The sequence below is a fragment of the Jaculus jaculus genome, chromosome 9, assembly GCF_020740685.1.
Source record: "Jaculus jaculus isolate mJacJac1 chromosome 9, mJacJac1.mat.Y.cur, whole genome shotgun sequence".
Classification (NCBI taxonomy): domain Eukaryota; kingdom Metazoa; phylum Chordata; class Mammalia; order Rodentia; family Dipodidae; genus Jaculus; species Jaculus jaculus.
Window position 1 is genome coordinate 136,444,559 of NC_059110.1, and position 14,719 is coordinate 136,459,277.

Here is a 14,719-nt window from a genome sequence, read left to right on the forward strand (position 1 = left end):
TTTCAGCCCTTTCCTCTATATAGACTTGAACCGGAATCGCACTGTATTTTTACTTGCATGTCTTCTTAAAATATTTTTATTTGTAAGCAAAAAAAAAAAAAAAAAAGTGAATATGTGCCAGGGTCTCTTGCTGCTGTAAATGCACTTCGGATGCATGCACCACTTTGTGCATCTGGCCTCATGGGGGGCTGGGCGGGCAGGCTTTGCAAGCCAGTGCCTTTAACCACCTAGCCCTCTCCCCGGCCCTGTGCATCTCTCTCAGTTAACATAACGAGATCTGCTTTTCAGGTATTTAAAGACCAAACCTACAACTAGGCCAGATAAGCTGGTCAGATTTCTGGGGGCAGAGGCTCATGGCTAGTCTACCCTCTCTCATCTCAAACCTCAGCCAGCTCTTGGCCCCAGTGGGGTTCACTCCAGTTCTTGGTCCCCAATATCTTTCACCCAACTTTTGCTCCCATGTCCAGCATCCATTGTGTGTGTGTGTGTGTGTGTGTGTGTGTGTGTGTGTGTGTGTGTATTTGTGCAGGCTTCTTTATGGAGCAGGATGCGAAGTTGAATTTTGGATTTTCAAGAGGGTGGAAGTTTACAATTCAGCAGGACAATGGAACTTATAAACACACCCTCCGAGTGCCAAACCTTCTGCCACCACAGACTTTAGTTCCCAGCCTTCCTTCCCAACTTGGATTTGCAAGTTGTTTGTCTTCCAGACAAAGGTCATTGTCACATAACCCCCTCTCCTATTTTTATGAACTGCAGAGGTTTATGTTGCCTGTCAGAGCTTTTGGGCAGTTTGAGGTCACCAGCCTTCACCACTCAAAGGGCCACGCTGTAGACTGAGGGCAAAGTACCTTACCATGTTCTTGACCCGACAAGCCTGAGCCACTAGACTACTTGAAGCACTACACTTGTTCTTGTTTTCTTTGTTGTTGTTTTGGTTTGGGGTGTGTGTGTGTGTGTGTGTGTGTGTGTGTGTGTGTGTGTGTGTGTTGGTGGGAGCCACAAGGAGAGGCCAGAAAACAACTTTGGATGTCATCTATTTAAAAAGTTTTGTCTGGGAGAGATAGAGTAGGGGTGCTCCAGGGCCTCCTGCCGCTGCCGCTGCAAACAAACTCCAGACTCAAGTGCTACTTTGTGCACCTGGCTTTATGTGGGTACTAGGGAATCAAACCCAGACCATCAGGCTTTCCAAACAAAAGCCTTTAACCCCTAAGCTATCTCTCTGGCCCCTTGCTTCCACCATTTATTTTGTATTTTTTATGTGAGAGGGACAGCAAACTCAAGAAAGAGAGAGAATTGGCATGTCAAGACCCTAGCCACTGCAATCAAACTCCAGACACGTGTGCCATCTTGTGCACATGTGTAACCTTGCACACTTATGTCACCTTCTGTGTCTGGCTTTTGTGGGATCTGGAGAGTTGAACATGGGTCCTTTGGCTTCTCAGGCAAGCGCCTTAACCACTGAGCCATCTCCCTAATCCTCACCTTCAAAAAAGAATTTTTTTTTTTTTTTGGCTTTTTGAGGTACGGTCTCATTCTAGCCCAGGCTGACCTGGAATTAACTATGTAGCCTCAGGATGGCCTCAAACTCACAGTGATCCTCCTACCTCTGCCTCCCAAGTGTTGGGATTAAAGGCATGTGCAACCACACCCAGCTTTAAAATATTTTTTTAATTGTGAACTTTATTGCATGAACATACTGCCTAATGGTCATATTCCCATCTGATTGTGCTCATATTGCCTGTCTCCCACACCCATTACACGGAGGGCCCTCCTCAGTGAGGTCACTGGTGTCCACAGTGGGGTTATGGGTGTACCAGCCAGTCTCTATGTGGGGACAATGTCTCAGAATACTCCTTCCCACCTTGTGGGTCTTACATTTTCTGCCTTTTTTTGTTGTTTATTTTTATTTATTTATTTGGGAGCAACAGGTAGAGACAGAGAGAGAGAGAGAGAGAATGGGCACGCTAGGGCTTCCAGCCACTGCAAACAAACTCCAGACACATGCGCCCCCTTGTGCATCTGGCTAACGTGGGTCCTGGGGAATCGAGCCTCGAACCGGGGTCCTTAGTCTTCACAGGCAAGCACTTAACCACTAAGCCATCATCTCTCCAGCCCTTTTTTTTTTTTTTTTTTTTTTTTGATTGTTCAAGGTAGGGTCTCACTCTAGCTCAGGCTGACCTAGAATTCAGTATGTAGTCTCATGCTGGCCTCGAACCCATGGCGATCCTCCTACGTCTGCCTCTCGAGTGCTGGGATTAAAGGTGTGCGCCACCATGCCCAGCGAGTCTTCTGTTTTCAGTGCCGTCTCCCTGGAGGAGGTCCTCAGGCTCAAAGTGGGAGCCGCACTCATATTCAGTCTCCCTCTTCTGTAATGTTGCCTGCGCCCTGGCCTATGTGTTAGCTGTGACTCCTTTCGTGCCAGGCCATTGGCTTTCTTTCTTGTCGCAGTGATTGTCTAGGATCTCCCTGGGAGTTGCTGCCATCTGTAAAGAGCAGATTCTGTAGCCGAGAGGGAGCGCAGCGCGGATGAAAGGGGACCAACGCAGACCTTTAGAAGACTTCTGGGTGAGCATAACCTCTCCTTCCAGCTAGAGAATAGCATTTCCACCTTGAGACGGGATCTCACGCTTATGTTTGCCAAGCGTGAGCACTGGGCCTTCCTTTTTCTGGTAGGTGCACTGGGGCTACAGGTCCTGGCACTACAGAGGGCCAGCTTCATGTGGGTCCTGGAGATCGAAACTCTGATCCTGAGCTGGAGGGAAGGCTTAGCGGTTTAAGCATTGCCCTGCAAAACCAAAGGACCTCAGTTTGAGGACCCACGTAAGCCAGATGCACAAGGTGGCACATGTGTCTGGAGTTCATTTGCAGTGACTGGAGGCCCCAACGTGTCCATTTTTCTATCTCTCAAACAAGTAAATAAAAATAAAATCTTAAAAAAAAAAAACAACTCTGATCTTGCTGGGCATGGTGGCATATGCCTTTAATCCCAGCATTCAGGAGGCAGAGGTGGGAGGATTGCCGAGAGTTTGAGGCCACCCTGAGACTATATAGTGAATTCCAGGTCAGCCTGGGATAGAGTGAAAACCTACCTTGAAAATTAAAAAAAAAAAAAAAAAAAAAAAAACTCTCTGATTGTCACATTTGCACTTTATCCACCGAGTGAGGCATCGCCCCAGCCTAGCTGTGTGGTCCATGCTGGTCTGGAACTTGCTATAAAACCCCAGCTGGCCTCAACATCTCAATCTGCCTGCCTCAGCTTCCCAAGTGTTGGGATTGCAGGCACGGGCCGCCTTGCCCAGAGAAACATTTCACGCGTTGAAACTCCTGCGTGTGCTTCACTGGTGAGTGACACAGGGACCACCTCGAAGCTGGCAAGCAAAGGGGAGGTGGCGGTCATCTGCCTTGGCCTCTGGAGTGCTAAGATGATAGGCGTGAGCCGCCACACCTGGCTAGCATACTTTTTCAAGGTTTATCCATGTTCTAGCATGTCTTAGAATTTCCTTTCTCCTTAAAGCCATTAATATTCATATATAAGTATATGTCACATTAAAAATATTTTATTTATGCTAGGAGTGATGGTGTGCACCTTTAATCCCAGCACATGGGAGGCAGAGGTAGGAGGATCACCATGAGTTCAAGGCCAACCTGAGACTACATAGTGAATTCCAGGTCAGCCTGGGCTAGAGTGAGACCCTGCCTTGAAAAACCAAAAAAAATTTTTTTAATTTATGTATTCATTTATTTGAGAGAGAGAGAGAGAGAGAGAGAGAGAGAGAGAGAGAGAGAGAGGTAGGCAGATAGTTAACTAGAGAGAGAGGCAGAAGCAGATGAAAGAGAATGTGCACACCAGGACCTCTAGCCAGTACAAATGAACTCCAGACACATGTGCCACCTTGTGCATCTGTCTTCACTTGGGTCCTGCGGAATGAAACCTGGGTCCTTAGGTTTTACAGGCAAATGTCTTAACTGCTAAGCCATCTCTCCAGCCCCGTATATCACATGTTTATTCATCTACCAGTGCATATTTGTGAATGATCTTGCTATGAACACTGATGTACAAAGTTTATTTGCACCCCTCCTTTCCAATCTCTTGTACATAATGAATGAAATAAGGTTGCTTGGTCACATGGCAATTCTGTTTGAATGTTTGAAGACCTTTGATAGTGTTTTCCACGGTTGCTGTGCTATTTTACATTCCCACTATGATTGTCCAAGGGTTCTAACTTCACATCCTTGTCCACACTCTTGGCTTTTTGTTGTTTTTGTTCCACAACAGCCATCCAGTGCAGTGAAGTGGTATCTCACTGTACATTTTGCTTACTCGTCTGTGTATGGGGGGGGGCTTGGGTCTCTTCCACTGCATGAATGCACATCTGGCTTTGCATGGGCGACTGGAGAACAGATACTGGGCTACCAGGCTTTGCAAACAAATGCCTGTATACACAGAGTCATCTCCCCAGCCCTTCATTTTTATTTTTATTTTATTTTATTTTATTTTATTTTATTTTATTTTATTGAGGTAGGGTTTCACTCTACCCCAGGCTGACTTGAAAATCGCTATGTAGTCTCAGGGTGGTCTTGAACTCATGGTGATCCACCTACCTCTGCCTCCCAAGAGCTGGGAATAAAAGCGTGTGCCACCATGCCCAGCTCCTCATTGTATTTTTTGTTGTTGTTGTTGTTGTTGTTTGGTTGGTTGGTTTGGTTTGGTTTTGGTTTTTCTGAGCTAGGGTCTCACTCTAGCTCAGGCTGACCCCAAGTTCACTATGGAGTCTCAGGGTGGCCTTGAACTCATGGTGATCCTCCTACCTCTGCCTCTCGAGTGCTGGGATTAAAGCCGTGCGCTGCCATGCCCAGCTAATATTTTATTTTTATTTATTTATTTATATGAGAGAGAGAAATAGGCAGGTAGAGAGAGAGAGAGAGAGAGAGAGAGAGAGAGAATGGGCAAACTAGGATCTTTGCCAGCTAACAAACTCCAGATGCATAAGCCCCTTTGTGCATCTGGCTTACGTGGGTCCTTAGGAATCAAATCTGGGTCCTTCAGCTTTGCAGGCAAATGCTTTAACTGCTAAGCCAACTCTCCAGACTCACAGGGATGTTTTTGTTTTCTTAGTATTACTTATTAGGCCCATCATTAGGATGGATACAGACAGGAACTTGACCTCACTTATTCCCTCCGTGATGTGGCCCCAGATCAGGCTGGAGTTGAGTGAATGGGAGCCCATCTGAAGAGCTCGGCCCCAAGCGCAGTGGAAGTGCTCAGCCAGTGCTAATAGCTGTTAGCATCTCATTTTCTGTCTCGATTCCCTGTGCTCTCAATCATGTGGTCAGTGAAAATGCCCTTGGTGTCTCCTGAAAGTCAGGCCTCATTTGGCTGGGCACACTCAAGCACTTTGAAGGAAAAAAGAACTGAGAATCTTCCAGAATCCACAGCCAAGACCCTATTTCTCTCCTACCAGGTTGAAGTGCCAGGGCCTGTGCCCCTCCACAATTCCTCAGTTAGAAGAAGACTTTGACCCAGGTGCCAAGGTTCGTGTTCCTGCCGGTATGCCCTACATACAGTAGAGGTGTGGGCCCTGCCACAGCGCCAGCGCTGGGAGGTGGGATGTGGGGGCGATGGGGACTTCCAGAAGCCTGTAGGTACAGAGGTGACCTGCACGTCTGGCCACTTCCTCCCTTGAGATGGACACAGCCTGCTGAGAACTGTGTCTTCTTCATCACAGCCTGTGTGGAGGGCAGAGCTGCGGGGAATGTGCTCAGCGATCCCGGGGCCCCCGCCCCTGGCAGAGAGCAGGGAAGGAGAAGACAAGCTGAGTGACTGGGTTCCAAAGACCAGAGAAGGATGCTAGCGCCTGCTCAAGACAGGAGCTTGCCCAGAGCCTGCACACAGGCCTTACTACGGACATGGGCCCCTGTGGCCGCCGCATGCCCCCCAGAGGCTCCAGACAGCTTCAGCTCACCTCCACTCCCCAGCCCTGCCTCTCATGCCTCCATCCAGGTACTTCCTCAGCACAGTGCTTGGGTTCCATTCCGTGCAGCTCCGTGCAAGGCCATGTGGGCCCTCTACATCAGTGTAACATCTTTATCTCCAAGCTGGCCGGGGAGGCCTTGGGTAAATGCTAACCTCTCTCTCATCTAAATGCCCTCAGCTCCTGCTGTCTCCCTTCTGGGGAACCTGTCCCAGCCTCCAGACCCACTCTTCTCATAGCATCACCCTGGGTTCCTTGAGCAGACTTTCATCAAGCTGACATTCTGGTAAAAGTTGTTTTGTTGTAGGGGGGTCTATGAGGCAGGGTCTCTCTCCAGTCCAGGCTGACCTGAAACTCACGAGGTAGTCTCAGATTGGCCTCAAATTCACAATGAACCGCCTAATTCTGCCTCCCAAGGGCTGGGATTAAAGGTGTGTGCCAACACACCTGGCAAAAGTTCTTTTTTATATCAGACTATATCAGAAGTCTGTGGGTAGAAAGTAAGCCCACTTCCTCTTGCAACTCTGTGATCAGAGACACCAGCCCTTGGCTTGCATCCTGCCTTGGCCTCTGCCTTCCATCTTAGTCCTCTTTTCCCCTGGCTCTTCCCTCAACAGCAACTGAGGAACCTGTGGATCGCTCTACCTTTCCTGCTTCTTCTGGGTGGTGCTCAGCCCAGTTCCCAGGCATATGCAAGGTTATTTTCACTCCAGCCTCTTAGCATACTTCTAGCCAGCCTATGGTCCACTCTGACCCTCCAGTCTTTTCTCATTCATCTGATATTTAGCCCATCGTTTCTAGACACGATGCTATGGCCTCAGTTTTGAGTCCTAAGGCAGACTTGCAGTGTGCATAGGGGACCTGAATGTGCAAAGCATTTCCTATGACAGGCTCTTTCTGAGATTTTTCCATGCTCAGCCTTGCAGAGTGGATATTATCATCCACCCTTTACAGGCGATGAACTGCAAAAAACGAAACAAAACAAAAAACAGCCAGACATGGTGGCACACACCTTTAATCCCAGAATTCTGGAGGCAGCGGTAGAAGGATCACCATGAGTTCAAGGCCATCCTGAGAATAAGAGTGGATTCCAGGTCAGCCTGAGCTAGAGTGAGACTCTACCTTGAAAAAACAAAAAGCAAAACCAAACAAATGATGAACTGAAGGTCAGAGAGGTGACTTGATGGTGTGTCATTCATCTGCAAGGAGCAAAGTAATTTTGCTTTGAACCCAGAAGTGGCTCTAAGACATCTTCCACACTGTTGCCACCATCAGTCAGAGGGCAGAGGCCCTGGTGAGATTACAGCAGGCCTCTGGTCCCAAGATCACTTCTCCAGTCACTGAGCTGTGGCATCTACTCACTGGCTGGGTCTTTCCCCCCTGATTGCTACTAATTTCAATCTGTCTGTTTTCACTAATTGGTCAAGATCACCCTGAGTTTTGTTCATCTCCAAGAGGATTAACAATGCTTCATAACTTAGTATCTGTTTGTTTGTTTGGTTTTTTGAGGTAGGGTCTCACTCTAGCCCTGGCTGACCCGGAATTCACTATGGAGTCTCAGGGTGGCCTCGAACTCATGGTAATCCTCCTACCTCTGCCTCCCAAATGCTGGAATTAAAGGCATGTGCCACCATACCTGGATAACTCAGTATCTTGAGTACATTTTCTATTTTTATATTCATTTATTTAGAGAAAGAGGGGAGAGAAAGAATGGGTGCACCAGGGCCTCCAGCCACTGCAAACGAACTCCAGACGCGTGAACCCCCTTGTGCATCTGGCTAACGTGGGTCCTGGGGAATCAAGCCTCGAACCGGGGTCCTTAGGCTTCACAGGCAAGCACTTAACCGCTAAGCCATCTCTCCAGCCCTTGAGATGGTTTTATGATACAGTGCAGGCTGGCCTTGAACTTGAGATTCTCCTGCCCCTACCTCCCTTGAGTACTGGGATTGCAGGTGTGTGCCACCATCATGCCTTTGCACACTTAATGAGCATATTGGTGACTCCTCCATGCAGTTTGTCTGTAGTTATGAGGCCTGATGAAGTTGGAGGCATGGTCTTCTTGGCTTTGCTCCTACGGAAAGCTGACCCTAGCATGATGGTCACCTCCCTAGTTTACATACAGGGGTTTATTCTTCCTGGTATGCCTAGCTCTGAGAGTTTCTGAAGGTGATAAAAACATAGGGTTGCGCCGGGCATGGTGGCACACGCCTTTAATCCCAGCACTCGGGAGGCAGAGGTAGGAGGATCGCCATGAGTTCAAGGCCACCCTGAGATGACAGAGTTAATTCCAGGTCAGCCTGAACCAGAGTGAGACCCTACCTCAAAAAACCAAAAAAAAAAAAAAAAAAACAAAAAAAAAACATAGGGTTCCTCTGCACTCTTTCTAGACAGTCTCCGGCTGCCGGCCATAGAGATTCATTCAGCATTTACTTGTGGGCTGGCCGACCAGCCGCCCCATGTCCAGTAGGGGGCAGCAGACCATGAAATAAATGAATCCCATACTGGAAAGGAACAAGCAGGAGTAGGAAAGGGTGATTACACAAAGACAGGTTGAGACGGAGACCCAAGAGGGACTCTATCCCTAGATGCTGACATATGAAAAAAAAAAAAATAGATGCTTATTTATTTAAAAGACACACAGAGAGAGGGAGAGACAGGGAGTGGGGAGAGGGCACACTAGGGCACCTTTCCACTACAAACTCCACATTCATGCGCCACTTTGTGCATCCTGCTTTTACGTGGGTGTTGGGGAATTGAACCCAAGCCAGCACGCTTTGCAAGCAGGTGCCTTGACCACTGAGCCATCTCTCCAGTCCCTGGATGCCCTTTTGTTTGTTTGTTTCGGTTACATCAACTCACTTTTAACTCCTCCTTCATCCACCTACCTGGTGGGACATTTGACCTCAATCAGTCTCCCTTCTTCCTTCCTGTACCTCACCCAGCACTCACAGAGCTCCCAGGGTCTGGCTTGGCCCAAGAATGATGTGTCAGACCTCCAGCTTTTCCATCCACAACCAGGTCTGAAAAGACTCGAACCGCAGGCTAGGCACCTTGAGCATCACTTTCTAGTCAGTGAGCAGAAGAGAGGCTTCTGTGTAAGTGGCATGAGGTTTGTCGGGGGGCCGGGTACAGGGGATGGCAGCAGAGCAGAGCGCAGGCTGTGCAGGAGAAAGGGGAGATGAGGAGCTTCCGAGGGGCAGCGAGCAGCTGTTACCAGGCCCACTTTGCCCACCTCACGGTATCTTGATGGGGAAGCAATTCACTTTGCAAAAGAGAAAGAATTTGTTCACAAGATAGTCAGGTGTGAGGAGACAGGAAACCTAAGTTTTTAAAATATATATATATATACTTTTTAAATTGAATTTATTTGAGAGAAAGGTAGAGACAGAGAGAGAGAGGGAGAGAATAGGTGCACCAAGGCCTCCAGCCATTGCAAATGAACTCCAGACACATGCACCCCCCCCCGTGCATCTGGCTTATGTGGGTCCTGGGGAATCGAACCAGGGTTCTTAGGCTTCGCAGGCAAATGCCTTAACTGCTGAGCCATTTCCTCAGCCCCCCAAGATAATTTTTTTAAATGCTATTTTCACAGTAAGCATGGCAGTGCATGTCTGTAATACTAGCAATCAGGAGTTTGAGACAGAAAGATTGTGAATTCAAGGCTCAAGGGATAAAATGCTTACTATAAGCATGAGGACCTGAGTTCAAATCCCCAGCACCCACATAAAATCCAGACATGATGGCACCTGCTTGTAATCTCAGCACTGAGGAGTCAGAGTTAGGATCCCTGACACTTACTTGCAGGTTAGCTGGTCTAATCACATCAGTGAGTTCCAGGTTCAGCGAGAAACCCTGCCTCAAAAACAAAAATAAGGGCTATATGGATAGCTTAGTGGTTAAGGTGCTTGCCTGCAAAGCCTAAGGATTAAGGTTCAATCCCTCAAAATCCACTTTAAGCCAGATGCACATGGTGGCACTCACGTTTGCAGTTCATTTGAAGTGCCTGGAGGCTCTGGCACACCCATTCTCTCTCTTTCCCTCTCTCACTCTCTGTAATGAACACATAAATATAATATAAGAATTTGGGGGGAATGCTAGAGAGATTGCTTAATGGTTTAGGAGCTTGCCTTCAAAGTCTAAGGACTCAGGTTTGATTCCCCAGTACCCATGTAAGCCAGATGTACAAGGTGGCACATGTGTCTGGAGTTGGTTCACAGTGGCTAGAGGCCCTAGTGTGCCCATTCTCTCCTTCTCCCTCTCCTTCTCTTTCTCTCTCCCTCTCAAATAAAAAAAGTATTTTAAAAATTAAGTTTTTTAGGGCTGGAGGGATGGCCTAGCCATTAAGGTGCTTGCCTGCAAAGCCAAAAAACTCAAGTTTGATTCCCCAGGACCCACATTAGCCAGATGCACAAGGGAACGCACATATTTGAAGTTCATTTGCAGTGGCTGGAGGCCCTGGCATGCCCATTCTCTCTCTCTCTCTCCCCTGCCTATTCTGTATTTCTCTGAAATAAATAAATAAAATATTTTAAATTAAGTTTTTTAAAAAAAATAAGGTGAAAGAGCCATTGAGGAAACACCTCTGGCCTCCACACACACACACACACACATGTGCATGTGTACTCACACACATGTGCACCTACACACATACAAACATGCACACACACAAGCATATCACACACGTACACAAAAAATATAATAAAAAGCATTTCCCGCACTATGTTCTTTCTCGCTCCCAGAATAAGGCGTCTGAGAAACTCTTCTTATCTAATATCAGGAATGATGTTTTTGTTTGTGCTTTTGTTTTCCTTCAGTCTAGATGATTTTACCTTCATTTCTCAACGTCTTGCCCAGTGGTTTCTTCCTTTCTTCCTTCTTTTTTTTCCCCTAGTGCCAACCCAGGGCTTCATTCATACAAGGCAAGCAGGCCAAGTGTCTTCTGCCAACGATCTACTGATCTTCACTTTCCTCACCTTGTTGCTCCTCAGCCTCCTGAGGAGCGGGTAGTACAGGTGTGCACCACTCACCTTAACTGATATTACAAGTTTCCCAAGATACAAAGTCCTCCATCACTATGTGATTTTAATCCTCATTGCATTGAAAGGCAGATATTCATGGGACCCATTTTACTGTTGAGGAAACTGAGGTTAAGAGGTTATGTGCCTGTCTAAGGTCATATGATTTTTTTTTTTCTGAGGTAGGGTCTCGCTCTAGCTCAGACTGATCTAGAATTCACATTGTAATCTCAGGGTGTTCTCGAACTCACAGTGATCCTCCGATCTCTGCCTCCTGAGTGCTGGGACTGAAGCCCAGCCATGAGAATCTTTTTTTTTTTTTTTTTTTAAATAGTACTGCTGGGTTTTGAACCTGGATCTTGTTAGTTGAGACCTCACATGGTGGCTTCTGAGACTCCACCTCTTTCCGGGTCAATCCTGAGAATACCAAGTTGAGAAGTATCAACATCTGCCCACTGCTGCTGTGCAGGGAGTCAGTCCAGAAGCCTCCTGGCTTTGACACCCCCTGCACCCCCACTGTGAGTGTGATGAGCCTACCATCTGCCACCGAGCCCAGGGTGTGCCTGGAGACAGAGGTGACATTTGTGTAGCTCTGGAGGTGCACAGAGCTCCTCCCAGGCTCACGGCTCTTGAGTCCTGCCAATCCTCCCCAGAGAGGCCAGGAAGGGCTGAAGGGCCACCTGCTGAGCCAGAGCAGGGGAAACAGAGGCTCGGACGGTGCGCCGGTTTAAGGCCAGGAGGACAATGATGCCATGATAGTACTAACAACAGTCACCATCAGCTTTTCCTACCTCCCGGCATCACAGCAGCCCTCCACCGACGTTGCCACCTCCACCAGTGAAAACTGGAAACTGAGGTGAAACACGGACAGAGCTGAAACTCACACCCAGGTTAGTCTTGCTTCGGTGCTGGCTATGGCATCCACTATGCTGAGCTGTGATTCTGGCAGGCGAAGCTCTGGAGACAGTTGTGAGTATTGAGGGGCCCGAGCAGTACCTACTGAACGCTCTCGTACAGCCTCACAGCTACGCGCTCTTCCTCAGGGATGTCCTGAGTCTGGGCTCAAGCAAGCCTTGGCCAGGGCCCTAAAGGAGCTGACCGAACAGGCCAGGATATCTACAGAGACCCTTAAGACCTACTTCAAGCCACCTCTGAACTGGCTGGTGACTGAGAATGTGTATCATGGGGAAGTCCTGGGCTGCCCACACTTCAGATGTTCTTTAAATGGTTGGATAAGGGCTGAAAAGATGGTTTAGCACTTAAGGCACTTGCCTGCAAAGCCAAAGGACCACAGTTCAGCTCCCCAGGACTCACGTAAGCCAGATGTACAAAGTGGTGCATGCATCTGGAGTTTGTTTGCAGTGGCTGGAGCCCTGGCATGCCTATTCTCTCATTTTCTCTCTTTCTCTCTCTCTCTGTCTCTGTCTCTCTTTCTCTAATAAATAAAAAATATAAAGGTTGTATAAGCTGTTCTTGGACTTAGTTCTGGTCCAGCCCCATGCCCTATCCTACCCTGTCCTGCGTCAGCCTCAACCCATTAGTCAGCCTATGGCCTGGCTGGAGTCAGAAAGCACTACCGCCGGCGACCTGAGTCAGTGCAGAAGTGTACCAAGCCTGGGGCAGCCTTCACCACCACCACAGTCCACCCCCAGCCCCAGCTCAGTTGCTTCCTTGAATAAAACTCAGCTAGACCGTCAAGCCAGTTGCTGGCTCAAGGATAGGTGTCTACCTGTTGCCTGGGCCTTCACAGAGTATGTCACCCTACCCATGTCCATCTTCTCCCCCTTTCTTTCATTGTTTTTCACCCTCATTGTGAGGGAATGCCCTCACCTGTGGCCTGAGGCTGAGAGGGCAGGTAAGTGACAGGTCCTGTCTAGTGGCCGTGAGGATTCAAGGAACTCCACCCCAGGCCTGCTGCTCTATGAGATTCTTCTGTCTTCCACAGAGAGAAGCACAAACAATGGGTATAGAGCTGGAAGCTGTCCAAACTCAGTTTGGGCAGTGGGTGCTGCTGGTCCTAAGCTTTGTCATGTTCCTGGTGGTCCTGGGACCGGCCTATAGGCTGTTCTACCTGGAAAACAGTCACTGGACCGAGACACCATGATACTCAGTGGCTTGCCCTACACCCACTTCTATGGAACCCCGCCTGGTTGCCAAAAGACAATGGATCCTGCTGGGCATCTGCTTTCTCCGGACCCTGTGCTTCATCAGTTGGAGCATTAGGGCAAAGCAGGAAGCCTCCATGCATGAGAACCTAATGGTGCGGCTGGAATGAGCTGCCATGGAGACTGGTGAGACTGAGAGATGATGGTGGCAGAGGGCAGACACGCTGGAGAGGGCTGAAACAGTGAGAAGACAGCCTGCAGGCGTGTAGAACCCAGCTGTAGTCGATTCCAGCTCTAGCGGACCGGGCATATGTAGTGCTGTGATGGTGTATCTGCAAAACTGTGAGACACAGGTAACCCACTGTGTGATCCCAACGTGTGTCCTGAATGCCAGACCTACCCCAGGGGCTCAGAAACTATGGCTATAGTGACCAAGTGGTTGTATCCCTCTAAATGATCCCCTACTCTAAGTGATGACCAGAAATGATTCTCCACACAGCCTTGTTTAGGAGCCTGGGCCACAGGACCCAATAGAGCCCTAGAAAAGGCACCTTGCTTCTGTCCTTTTAAAATGTCCTCCAGTAGATCTGGTCATTCCTTTACAAATTGCTGGTGCCCAGTTCCATGACCACTGTGCACTGCATATGATCAGCACATCTCTCTGATGGTCTTTTATTCTGCCTTGTCGGGCTGCACAATCTAGTCCTCAAAAGCATTTTGCAGGCCACCTGAAATGCAAGCAGCCTCACAAACTGCCCCGTGGCTCTCCTTACCCCAGCCTAGGCCCTCACAAATGGAGACAGTGGGTAGCTGGGCACTGGGCCAGGCATGATTAATGATTGACTTCTTTAATATTTAAACAAAGCTCATCTCCAGCCACTCTGCTCCGGAGATGGCCTTGTTCAACACACACACACACCTGCTGCCTGGCCTGTTGCCTTGGGGAGCTAGCACGGGCAAATAGCACCTTTCCAGCTCAATGAGGGAGGGAAAGATGGTTAGGAGAGCTGTCGGGGGGGGGGGGGTATTGGGGATGTAGTGCTATAAGGGTGAGCCCGAGCAAAGAAAGTAGGACCCCTGGCCCTGCTTCTTTTAGCCCTTTATCTCCATTCTGCTGGTCACAGGGATGTGACACACAAATTTTCAGACTCACCAAGTCTGGAGTGAGGCTCCAGGGACTCCTGGGGATCCAGGGAGTCGGCACCTGTCAGAGGATAGGGCAGACTAAGGGGAAGTGTATGGTTACCAGAAGTACAGGAAAAGGGAACCAAAGCTGCCAGTGAATTGGTAGGAGGGTGACTAGAACACAGAGCCAGCTCTCCTCACACAAAAGATCTAAGCCCCAAACTAGGGACTGAGGACGCCAGGCTGGATCTCTAGGGCTCCTGTCTCTGCCAGATTTCTACACATCTTCCCGCGTTCTGTCTAGGCCCAGATACTTGCTACTCCAGGCTCAGACTTTCCAGCACCCAGTTTGATGTCTCTGTCCGTACCTTTGTTTTTTGGTGTTTTAATGTCTTTCTATATCCCCATGATTAGCTTCTAGGTCCATAAGGGCTGATATGCCTCTGGAGGACTCTGTCCTGTGTATTATCTTTAGCCAGCACAAGCCCTGGAACATGAT